Here is a 12,208-nt window from a genome sequence, read left to right as displayed (position 1 = left end):
GCGGATGGGATCCTTTTTTTAAGTTTTTGATCAGATGCTTTTTTGAAGTCGTTATCGATTATCGAATTTCTGGAAAACGACAGTTTCGCACACAGTCTAGCAGTTATAGTATCTCTTCGTTCCTCTATGCTTGGAAGTCCTGCTTCTGCTAATATATTTTTTATAGGTGTTGTTGGGAACGCGTTGATGCTTCTCCTTGCTGCGGCGTGGTAAGTTGGTTTTATTATATTTAAAATTGATTTAGGACAATGCCCATATATAATATATTATACAATCCATATTTAATCTTACTTAAAACTAACATTCTCGTAGTGTTTGAAAGGGTATTTATATGTACGTTACTTTTATTTGAAGCTAGATATCTTACAATATTAGTTCTCACAGCTAGTGATTTCTTAAGATCTATACAGTGTTGTTTCCAAGAATACGTTCTGTTAAAGACTAAACCTAGAATACTTAAGTTACTAACATTTTGGATTTGTACATTGTTTATATTAAGATTAAGTTGTTCACAGTTTTATTTTCTACAAAAGTGGAGTAATTAACTTTTTTAGATCGACAATTTGGCGCCTGACGTTTTCGACCAATCTATAATTTCTTCTAGGGCAATTTGAAACAAGATTTTACTTCTGTCAATATCATTTATTTTACATAAAATATATATATCGTCTGCATAAATGCAGTGATCTAGTAATTTTTGCTTTTTCAAAATTATGTTTATATCGTCGAATGCAATTATAAATAAAACCACCGAGAGAGGTGATCCCTGGGGTATCCCGTTATACAATGGGTAGTTGGAAGAGTAGACGCTATTAGTCTTTACACAAAAAGTTCTATTTGTTAAAAAGGATCTTACATAACCGTATATTTTTCTTCCAATACCCTATTTTGTAAGATTTTTCAGAACTACATGGAGACCTATTCTATCGAAGGCTTTTTCGAAATCAAGGGAGAGAATGAATACGTGGTTTTTTGCTGATAGAGCTTTTGTAGCAAAATAGTCGATATGAAGAAGAGCGTCGACACATCCTCTGTTTGACTTAAAGGCAACTTGGTTAGGACTTATGAGCTTGTTTGTTTCGGCAAACCATAGTATGCGCTTTGCAATTATTTTTTCCATTATTTTGGATATGCATGGGATAAGGGAGATTGGGCGGTATCCTTCGATTGTATTTTTATCTTTTTTTGGTTTCGGAATAGGTATAATTGTAGAAGGTTTCCAGGTATGAGGAATGATAGAGTTGTTTAAGATACTATTATAAAGATGAAGAATTCTCTGCTTAGTTTTGTGAAGATTTTTCAGCATTGGATAGGATATTCTATCTCTGCTTGGGGTTTTTTTGGCGGGTCTGGATCCTGTCATTATTTGATTTAATGCAGTTTATTGCGAGTGAGGTTGGGTTGCCAGTGAGACGGCGGATATTTTGCCATATTTTCGCTGGGTAGGAGTTGGGGTTTATATTTGAGGTGAAGTCGGAGAAGCTTTTTGCTTCGCTGTCTTTAAGTAACCGTCTAAATTTAGCATTTGATTTTTTATAAATTATTATTATTATTATTGTGTTGTGGAGTTTTTTTGAAAGTTATTTAGTGCAATCATTTTTTCTTTTCGTAGCAATGAAAGTTCAGTGTTCCACCAAGGGACTACATGTTTTCTTTTAAACAAGAGAGAGAGTAACAGAGCCGCTTCTTTGTTATTGTTTAATGACGGCGCTTTATCCGACAAGTATTCAGAGTTTACCTGTTGAAATAGTGTCCAGTTTTTTAATTATCTTAAGAAAGAGTGAAACAAGTGCTACTTAAAAGATACATAAAATATGTCACATGTTCTTGCATCGCCTTATTGCTGTTTCACGTGCATCCGATATTAATTATATTAAATATTTTTAAATTGATTTAGAACAAGTAATAATGGGCCGTAAACGACATTGTTCTCGAGGTGGAGAAAATACTTATAAAACAATCGCGAGACAGGTTGGTTGTTCTCAAAATATGGTCACGAATGCCTAAAAATGGACCAGCCACCCGGAAAGCCGAGGAAGACCAAGAAAAACTAACAACACCACTGATCGACAGATTACAAGGGCCGTTTATTAGTTTAACCCAAATAAAAAAGGACCTTAACTTGGATTCAAACCGAGGACATGCCCATTGCTAACTATTCGACATAGATAAAGATGAAAACTCTGCGCAGCACCATCTTCTATGGAGCAAAACAAAATGGCGGAACATATTATGGTCTGACTAGTCAAAAATGAATTTATTATTATACCAAAACTAAAAGAATTTGCACCACATTATACAGTTAAGACAGTCAAACATGGTGGCTTTTCCTGGTTTGGTGTTGGTCCAATATTTTGGATTAAGGACATTCAGCTCTATCATGAATTCCGTCGTAATCAGAAATTTTTACAAATCCCGAAAAACTGTATCATGAAATTCGTTCGTAGTGGAAAATCTCATACAATTTTGCATTAAATTAACGTTTGAATATTTACTCATTTTCACATTCACATTTTCGCAGCAAAGACGTGGTTTATGAGGAATAAGATCGATGTTATGGAGTGGCCGGCCCAGTCTCCGGATCTAAATCCAATAGAGAACAAGTGGAGTGATGTAAAGAGGGCTCTGGCCTAAAAACATACCTCCAAAGAAGAATTATGGCAATCAGAAAAAAAAGCTTGGGAATCTATTCCTATTGACATGTGTCAAAAGGTAGTGGACTCAATGAAAAAAAGTGTCTTAATAATAATGGATTTTGAACAAAATATTAGGCATGAAGTACATTATACATATGTACATTAAGAAAATCCTTGAAAATCTCATAGATTTTCTTTTATTTTCAGATTACTTTGAGGTTCAAGTTCTTACACATATTTTTTGCACATCACAAAATTGTTAAAATTCGTTTTTTATTATATTTTTTTTATATAAATTTGAAAGTGGATACAAATAAATGAATTATGTTAATTTCACGCGTCTGTGTTTTCAATTACAATTTTTATATGGGTTTTTGAAGATATTTCAGCACACCTATTATTTTTCACACCACTGTACATGATTGGTAATCATGGCAAGAGTTTTTCGAAAAACTGTAACTGCAAATTGTCAGCAAAATAATACAAGAAAAAGATTAATTCCCAACCATCAGTTTGGATTTATAAATAAAAATTCCGCTATAGACCAAGTACATCGAATTATGGATTTCGTAGAAAAGGAGCTTAAAAAACAAGTAGGCTTGGCTATATTCTTAGAAGTTACTCAAGGTTTGGGACTTCAGTAAAAACTGCACAACCCAACCGTCCTATGAAAAGCTAGAATCATATGTTATAAACCAACTCCTTAGAGTATGGTACAACCAACATTTCGAGCTTTTAGTTGGGTAAGGTCACTTTCCACTTTTGCGCGTCACCATTAGAAAAATAATTATAAATGGTAGGTTTTTTTTCATTCTCTTCATAGAATAAAATATAAATATAAAGAAACAATAATTGTATTTGAATGCATTTTATTTTTAAAATTACTTTTTATTGACGATGTTATTTCGGTTGCTATAGGTATATTTTCGCATGCAAACAAAACCTTATATTTCAGGATTTTACAAGACAAACAAAATTAAGGAATTATGACTTCGACAGAATTGTTTTTTGATAAAAATGTTGTTTGCCTGCAATTTTTGCTTCTTCCGCCAAAGAAAAGGATATAAACTTTGGACAGAGAACATTTTCCGTAATTGTCAATATTTTTGAGAGGTTGACCGACAAGGTTACTTACTTAACGTGGCGCTACAGTCCGGGCGGACCTGGGCCTCAACCAACAAGCGTCTCCAGCCAGCTCGGTCCCTAGCTAGCTGTCTCCAGTTTCGCACGCCAAGTTGGTTGAGGTCCTCTCCCACCTGGGTGCGCCACCTGAGTTGCGGTCTTCCTCTACTGCGCCGTCCCTCGGGATTGGATTCGAAGACCTTCCGGGCTGGAGCGTTGATGTCCATCCGCTCTACATGACCTAGCCGTCTTAGTCGTTGGACTTTAATTCTATGCGTACGGGACCAAGAATCACCCGAAGAATTTTTCTCTCGAAGCATCCTAAGACGCTCTCATCTTTCTTTGACAGGGTCCAGGCCTCAGCGCCATAAATGAGAACCGGGATGATGAGTGTCTTATAGATGGTGATTTTACATGCTCGAGAGAGGACTTTACTTCTCAATTGCCTTCTAAGTCCAAAGAAGCAGCGATTTGCAAGAGTTATTCTTCGTTTGATTTCAGCACTGGTGTCGTTTTCTGCATTAATAGCGGTGATAAGGTAGACAAAGTCCTTAACTACCTCAAAGTTATAGCTGTCCATGGTGACGTTCTGTCCAAGAATTCGTCATCTTCGCTTCCGTCGCAATGCTCAAAAACGCTCCACTGACATCACGCTTTGATCTTCCAATTATGTCAATATCATCTGCGTATCCGAGTTGGATGGACCTTTGGAAGATTGTGCCTCTAGTGTTGACGGTTGAGTTTTGCACAATTCTTTCCAGAACGATGTTGAAGAAGTCGCATGACAGTGCATCGCCTTGTCTAAAACCTTTTTTGACATCAAATGCATCGGTAAGATCTTTTCCGACCTTGATAGAGCAGCGTGCATTCTCCATCGTCATTCTGCACAAACGGATAAGTTTGACAGGGATGCCAAAACTAGACATTGCTGTGTAGGGCTCTTCCCTATGGATGCTATCATACGCGGCTTTAAAATCGATAAAGAGATGGTGGGTATCGATTTTAAGCTCCTGGGTTTTTCCAAGATCTACCGTAGTGTGAATATTTGGTCGATAGTGGACTTTCCTGGTCTGAAGCCACACTGATAAGGACTAATCAGGTTGTTGACGAATGGCTTCAGACGTTCACATAATACGGCAGAGAGGATCTCATACGCAATGTTAAGGAGACTGATGCCTTTGTAGTTGGCGCAGTTTAGAGGGTCTCCTATGCTGAGATTCCACTCATCGGGCATGCTTTCTTCCGACCATATTTTGCAGATGAGTTGGTGCATGCTCCGTACCAAGTCATCGCCTGCTGGTTTGAATAGTTCGGCAGCGATGCCGTCAGCTCCAGCAGCTTTGTTTGACAAGGTTGGTTGTGCCATAAGAACAAGGAAGTCCTCTCCGGTTCCTCTTTGGTAACCATCACGATCGGCAAGAACCCGGAGTGTTGCAGCTAATTGCAATACATTTGGTATGTATGTAGAATTGAAACTTGGAAGGTGAGGATCGATCTCTTCTAATACATATTTGATTGCGTTATTGTTCAAACGATAAAAAAGTTTGAGCCTGGGAAATTTTGTAGGAGCTTTTTTTTTAATACTAGATGTAAAGGATTTTACTTTACTTACGTTGAACTTGGAAGGTTCATTTGGTTCGACTAATCTCTTTAAACTCTTCTTTTTATACGCATTTCCTCTTCTTTGTTAGTTTGGGATTCATTTTCACTTTTAAGAAAATAACCGCAGTGAAAAAACATTTTATAGAATTTATGCAAATTAAATTTATTTTTGAAACTTCGTCGACTTTATTTATATTTTGACATTTGTTAATAGGAGTGAAGTTAATTGCGCTTTTAAAAAATTGTCATTTTTCGTTTTTTCCTGGCAACTTTTTTTGCTTCTATTTTCGTATCTTATAATCGCTCTTCACCATGACTTTCGTTCCTTCGAGTTTCTTTTTTTCTGCCGTTCGTTTCGTAATTCATAATAAGGGCCCAGGGTCGATACGTTTTTTATGGCCAGAATGTTTGCTTTTCGAATTGTCTTTGATTTATCTTAAATTTCTTTTTCCTTAATAAGTATTCTCAATTAAAGTCACGAAATAACAATTGATTAAAAAAAACTTACAAATCTTTTAATTGCAACATTTGCTCACTATTACTATCCACCAAAAAAGTCAACTGAAATGGACGGGATTTCCAACTATATCCTGAAAAGACTTCCTCAAATTTTTTTTGATAATCTTGACTATTATCACAAATAACTGCAAACACAACGGCTACTTTAAAAAAAAGTGGAAGACAGCCAAAGTAGTGGCAATTCCGAAGAAAGGCAGAACCAATATGATCTCCAACTACAGGCCTGTCTCACTCCTCAACAACATCAGCAATATTCTGGAAGAAGTCATTTTAAGGAGACCGAAGAAATTCTGCAACGAGAATGGCATCATCCCCGACATGCAGTTTGGATTCCGACAGGCTCACTCAACGATCCATCCACTTCTAAAGTTTCAGTCCGACGTCACCGCTGCTCTCAATAGCCACCGAGCCACAGTTGGATGCTTTCTGGATGTCGAGAAAGCTTTCGACAGCGTATGGATTGAGGCCCTCATCCATAAGCTCCAAATTTTTAATGTCCCACAGCCAATAATACAAATTTTGTTTTCTTTTCTTTCTTTCAGAAACTTCTTCGTAGAAATAGATAGTTGCAAGTCAACGATTAGAGACGTAAAGGCTGGAATCGCCCAAGAATCGAAACTTGGACCGTTCCTCTACAGTCTGATGACATCTGACCAGCCAGTACCAACGGATTGTTAGAACCTGCTGTTTGCGGTTGAATCACTCACCCATTCGTCTTCCATGTTTCCTACGATCGCAGTCCGAAGAGTAGAAGCACACATAAGCAGACTTTACGAGTACTACCAGAAGTTGGGAATAAGGATAAATACCTCCAAATCGACTCTGGTATGCTTTCGGAGACCTGTCACCAACAATAGCCGCTGTAGATCGGCGGCAGTGGCCCGAAAACTTGTTCTGACGTTCCCGGATGGATCAAGGATTGAAGCCAAGAAGAACGCCAAATACCTGGGAATACACTTCAATGAGCTGCTGCGCTTCATCCCCCACTCCAAGGCTGTGATAACAAAAGCCAACATCGCACTCCATCGAGTTCATCCTCTCTTGAAGAAGAAAACTAGATTAAGTAAACCAACAAAAATTTTGATATACAAACAACTGCTAAAACCGGTTTTAACCTACGTTTTCCGATATGGTTCACCATATCAAAAACTGCAATGGAAAGACTTAAAGTCTTCGAGAGGAAGATACTAAGGATATGCACCGATCTACAATTCGACCGTCAACGACAGAAGCACTATAGTAATCGTAGAGTCTACGAAGAAGTTGAAATCAAGCCACTTGACCAGTTCCTTGCACAGGCAGTAAGGAAGATAATCATCAAAGTCGCCAGCCACCACAACCAATTAATGAGAAGGATGACCAATCAGGAACGACACCCGGACCCGAGATACCTTTGCGGTATGGATATCTTGGACAAACTCCCCACTGACGACGACGTCTCCTTCTATGCTGGCCTGGAGTCAGCATACTACCGCGGCTGAACACCGCCACACCCAACCAACCTCCATCAGGACAACCGGGACTGAACAACCCGAGATGAACCTCGCCAACGACACTCTTTTCTTAGCCATCGACTTCATGGTAAACACATGTTAAATTTTGTAATTCATCAATGTATAAAGTTAGGCCCCCTTTGTGTCAACAAATGTTTTAATTAAAGTTATTGTTAAATATTATTTATGTTAGAATTAAGCCAAATGTATATAAATTTGTATGGTTCAATAAATTAAAATGTAAAAAAAACGAGTTTGACAAACTTTTAAAATTTGAATATCGACATCAAGTGCTTCTGAAAGAGTATGAAATCTTTCTTTTTTTTTGATCTATGACAGAAGTAAAAATATATGTATGTCCCTAAACGATTTTTCAATATGTCAGCAATACAATGATATAATAGAAAAATTATTTTTATAACCAACGAATGGTAAAAGGTGGTAGATTTTAAGTTGGAGGTGGTAGAATTTCAGAAACAAAAAAAGGGGTAGAAATACCACTTAAGTGGTAGAAGTCCCAACACTGTTTAGTACATTATGATCGTGGGCTGCTGTAAAATTATCAAAATAGTAAAGGACTTATTTTACTGAATGTGTTCCCACAAAATTTCAGGGCAAGGTTCAATAATTTTGCTGTGTCAATTCCATTTATTCTGTTATGAACATTATTAGGAAACAATCAGACTTATTACAAGCACCGTCTTAATAGATTCGTAGTACGAACCCCAAAAAAAAAGTATCATTGTTCCCATCGTATTACGCTCCCAATCCGTTAATACAACATACAGTCCTGGGTCGGGTATTAACTTAATTTTTCCTCAAGGTCTGGTTACAAAAGAAAAATTGACATGGGCTCTGAATAGTTTCAAACCTTACAAATCTCCAGGTCCAGATCAAATCATACCAGCTGAGCTACAATATACCATTGATATAACTTCGCCCATCATTGAGATGATCTTTAAAAGTTGTATAAATCTGGTCTATATACCTCGGCGCTGGAGAGATGTAAAGGTAGTTTTCATTCCCAAGGCGGGAAAATGCTCGCATGTCAACCCTAAGGACCTAAGCCCTATTAGCCTATCATCTTTCATTCTCAAAACTCTGGAACGATTGATCGATATCCATATACGTAACAACATTGAGAAGAGACTATCAATGTCTCAGCATGCTTACTGCAAAGGGAAATCGGTAGAAACAGCCTTGCACACTCTGGTAAGAACTATCGAATACTCCCTAGATAAAAAGGAATACACTATGGTGGCCTTCTTGGATATTGAGGGCGCTTTCAACAACGTTGACACATCTGCTATCACTTCTGCTATGACGACCTTAAACGTCGAATACTCAATCTGTGAGTTGATTAATCTAATGCTAAAAAGCAGGATCATCAACTCCAGTTTGGGAGATTTTTGCACAAAAAGGTCTGTCAGTAGAGGCACTCCGCAAGGTGGTGTTCTGTCCCCTCTCCTGTGGAACATAGTGGTTAACCAACTACTAATATCCCTTGAGAGGGATGGCTACAGAGTGGTTGCGTATGCCGATGATGTTGCTATCGCTGTCACAGGGGAACATCCTAATACACTGAGAGACCTCCTCCAAAATGCACTCAATATGCTCACTAGATGGGCTGATAACTGCGGACTTAGTATTAATCCTCAAAAAACAGACCTCGTCCTTTTCACACGGAAATACAAGATCCCAGTAATTGTACCTCCTTCGATAAAAGGTATACCACTAATTTTTACCAATGAAGCCAAATACCTTGGTCTGATATTGGACAAAAAATTAAGTTGGAAATCCAATACACAGGAAAGAGTTAAAAAAGCTACAGTAGCTCTTTTCCTTTGCAAGAAAGCTATAGGAAGCAAATGGGGTTTTCAACCTCGCATAACCTACTGGCTATACACATCGGTCATCCGACTAAAACTTATGTACGGCGTTGCAGTATGGTGGACTGCACTGTAGAAAGTCACATACTACGACTAACTCAGCAGAGTCCAACGCACTGCATGTCTCAGCATAAGCAGTTCATTGAGAACCACTTCCTCAGCAACGTTAGACACTCTCCTCCATCGGACACCCCTCGACATCTTTAGTAAGCAAGTGGCAGCGAGTACAGCGATAAGACTCGATGCCTCATCTCAATGGACCAACAACAATGTGGGGCACTCCATCATTTTGAACCTCTTTGGTTCTAAACCAAAGTACATAGACTACACTATACCTAAACCCCAATTTGGAAAAAGCTTCCAGGTATCCATTCCACCCAGAGATGAATGGGAGGACAAAAAACTCCTGGATAACAAAAGTATTCATTTTTATACAGATGGATCTAAGACAAATAAGGGAGTTGGTGGTGGTGTGTACTCAGAAAAGCTTAATCTAAGCATCTCATTCCGCCTCCCTAATCATTGTAGCGTTTTTCAAGCGGAAATTTTGGCGATCAAAGAGGTTCTCTCCTGGCTAAGAGAAAACGTGATATCAACTTCTGATATCCGCATCTTCTCTGACAGTCAAGCTGCTATCAAATCCCTTGACGGTGTCTCGACCAAATCTTTGACGGCCCTCGATTGTCGAACGTCTCTTATGGAGATGGCGCAGCAATTTAACATCCACCTCTGTTGGGTGCCGGGCCACAGAGACATCACAGGTAATTGTAGAGCCGATGAACTCGCTAAAAATGGAACCGTCAAACCTATTTCACCTGAAAGGGAGAAGATAGGTATACCGATAGCTACATGTAAACTTATGCTAAAAGAAACAGCTTTTGCGATAGCAAATTCTAGGTGGCACAACTTACCAACTTGCGCAGCCACAAAACTCATATGGCCTTCACTGGACCTAAAGCGCTCTAAAGACTTGTTATCTCAAAGCAGACTTCATATTAGCTCCCTAATAGGTGTCCTTACAGGACACTGTCTTATAGGCAGCCACGCAATACGACTTGGCGTAGCCTCAAATGACTTCTGTAGGAGCTGCATGTACGAAGAAGAAGAGGAAACAATCTCTCATCACTCAAACGCAAACTTTGAGTTTGCTATGAATTTGCTACGAAATTCGGAATTCGTGAAAAGGGGTATCACTAGCCCCGAATGAATAGAAAGTTTTGCAGTTTTGTATACGAACAGTTATTTTGATCGGAGTTCAATTGACAACAAAAACAAAATATTTAGCGTGCGAAGATAAATTAAATAAAAATAAAATATATAAAAACAATCATGTAAGTTTTACTATTGTTTTAATGTAAAAGTGTTTACCTATATTTTTTTTGAAGGGCGAATAAAGTTATCACAAATAAAATTCAGTTTCAAAGGCTTTATAAAATACTTCAAAAAAAACCTGAAATTGCCCAAGGATTTTCGAAAATCCCTAAGGAGGAAGTGAATTCCTTTTAGAAAGCAGTAAAAACAGAGTTAAATAGCCTAGGCCCACCTACAAAGAACATCTCTAGCTGGAGAAAAGTAAATTGAATAGATTAGTTCAAGATCCAAGGGATTAAAAGCATCCCTTAAAATCTTGCGCTACCTTTTTAGTGTTCGTCGTCTTCGTGTATTTTCTTTATTTATTGCAAAGATTGCAACGGCGATATTATCAATTTTTAAATCCCAAAACAAATAGACCTAAATCGAAAGACGAGCTTTTATTTATTTTTCTTATTTTGACACTCCGAAATTAGTATTTCTCTGTGGCAGTGCTTTTTTGATTTTGTTCGGGGCTTATGATGTAAATGTACGTCTTCGTAGCTTAACAAAATTTTCGGGGACACCAATAAGCGTTACATACTCAAAAATTTTATAACCTCTTAAGGGGGTATTCTGGTCTAGAAATTAAAAAAAATCGATTTTTTTTCTTTTCATATTTTCATAGTTTAACTATTTAAGAATATGTCTACTAGAGGATTTTCCCAAATTCAAATTATTTTCGGAGAAATAAGTATTTTGCTGAGCAGCCATCCAAATCGGTTGGGCTGCAACTAATAGAACAAAAGACATAATGGGGTACTTTAAACGCGTTTTTCTCAGAACTGTCTTTTTGAATCTGATACCCACGATTTCTCAGGTTCTGCCGAACCGATTTACTTGAAATTTTAAGAAAGTCTTCTTTAGGGACTTGTCTACGTCCGGAACTACGGCCATCCCCAAATTTTTATTTTTACTATTTTTAACAAATCGAAGAATGTTCAAAAAAATGGTAAATTTTTTGTATTTTTCTTTAGACAGCCGCCATTTTGTAAAAAAAAATGTTTGTAACTTTTCCGTAGTTCCAGACATTGCGACATTATTGTAGATTAATAATCTTTTTTAGTTTTTGATTTCAGATTTCTAGGAGAGTTAAAATCGTGGGTATGGTCACGCACCAAATTTTTGAGACGCACTACTCTATCAGCTGATAACTAACGGAATTTTTATTTTTTTTACTTTTTTATTTTTTTTTGTATGCTTCTAATGTGAATAAATAATGTATAAAAAAATTGATGGTAAAATTGTAGCTTGCTTTTTTCTACAGCACTTCAAAAATTACATAAAATTCATGTCTCTAGACCAGAATACCCCCTTAAGTGAAGTTTGAATACACTTTTTCAATGAGTGCGAGTACTATCTACAGGAATTTACTTAATTCGTCGTCATTTAAAAGCTACTGGACCAAGAGAAGTCCTTACAGAATTTACTTAAAACCTCTTAAAAATTACCCCGCATTTGAAAATCGACTATAGTTTAAAAGGAATTCATAATTGAATCAAATCCATCTGCAGTACCTCACCCTACGCATAAGTTTTAAAAAACTTCAAAATTTGCATTTAAGCTTGGATTGCTACAAATTTAAAACCTTAAAACA

The sequence above is a fragment of the Eupeodes corollae genome, chromosome 2 (assembly GCF_945859685.1).
Source record: "Eupeodes corollae chromosome 2, idEupCoro1.1, whole genome shotgun sequence".
Classification (NCBI taxonomy): Eukaryota; Metazoa; Arthropoda; class Insecta; order Diptera; family Syrphidae; genus Eupeodes; species Eupeodes corollae.
This window is presented reverse-complemented; position numbering follows the sequence as displayed.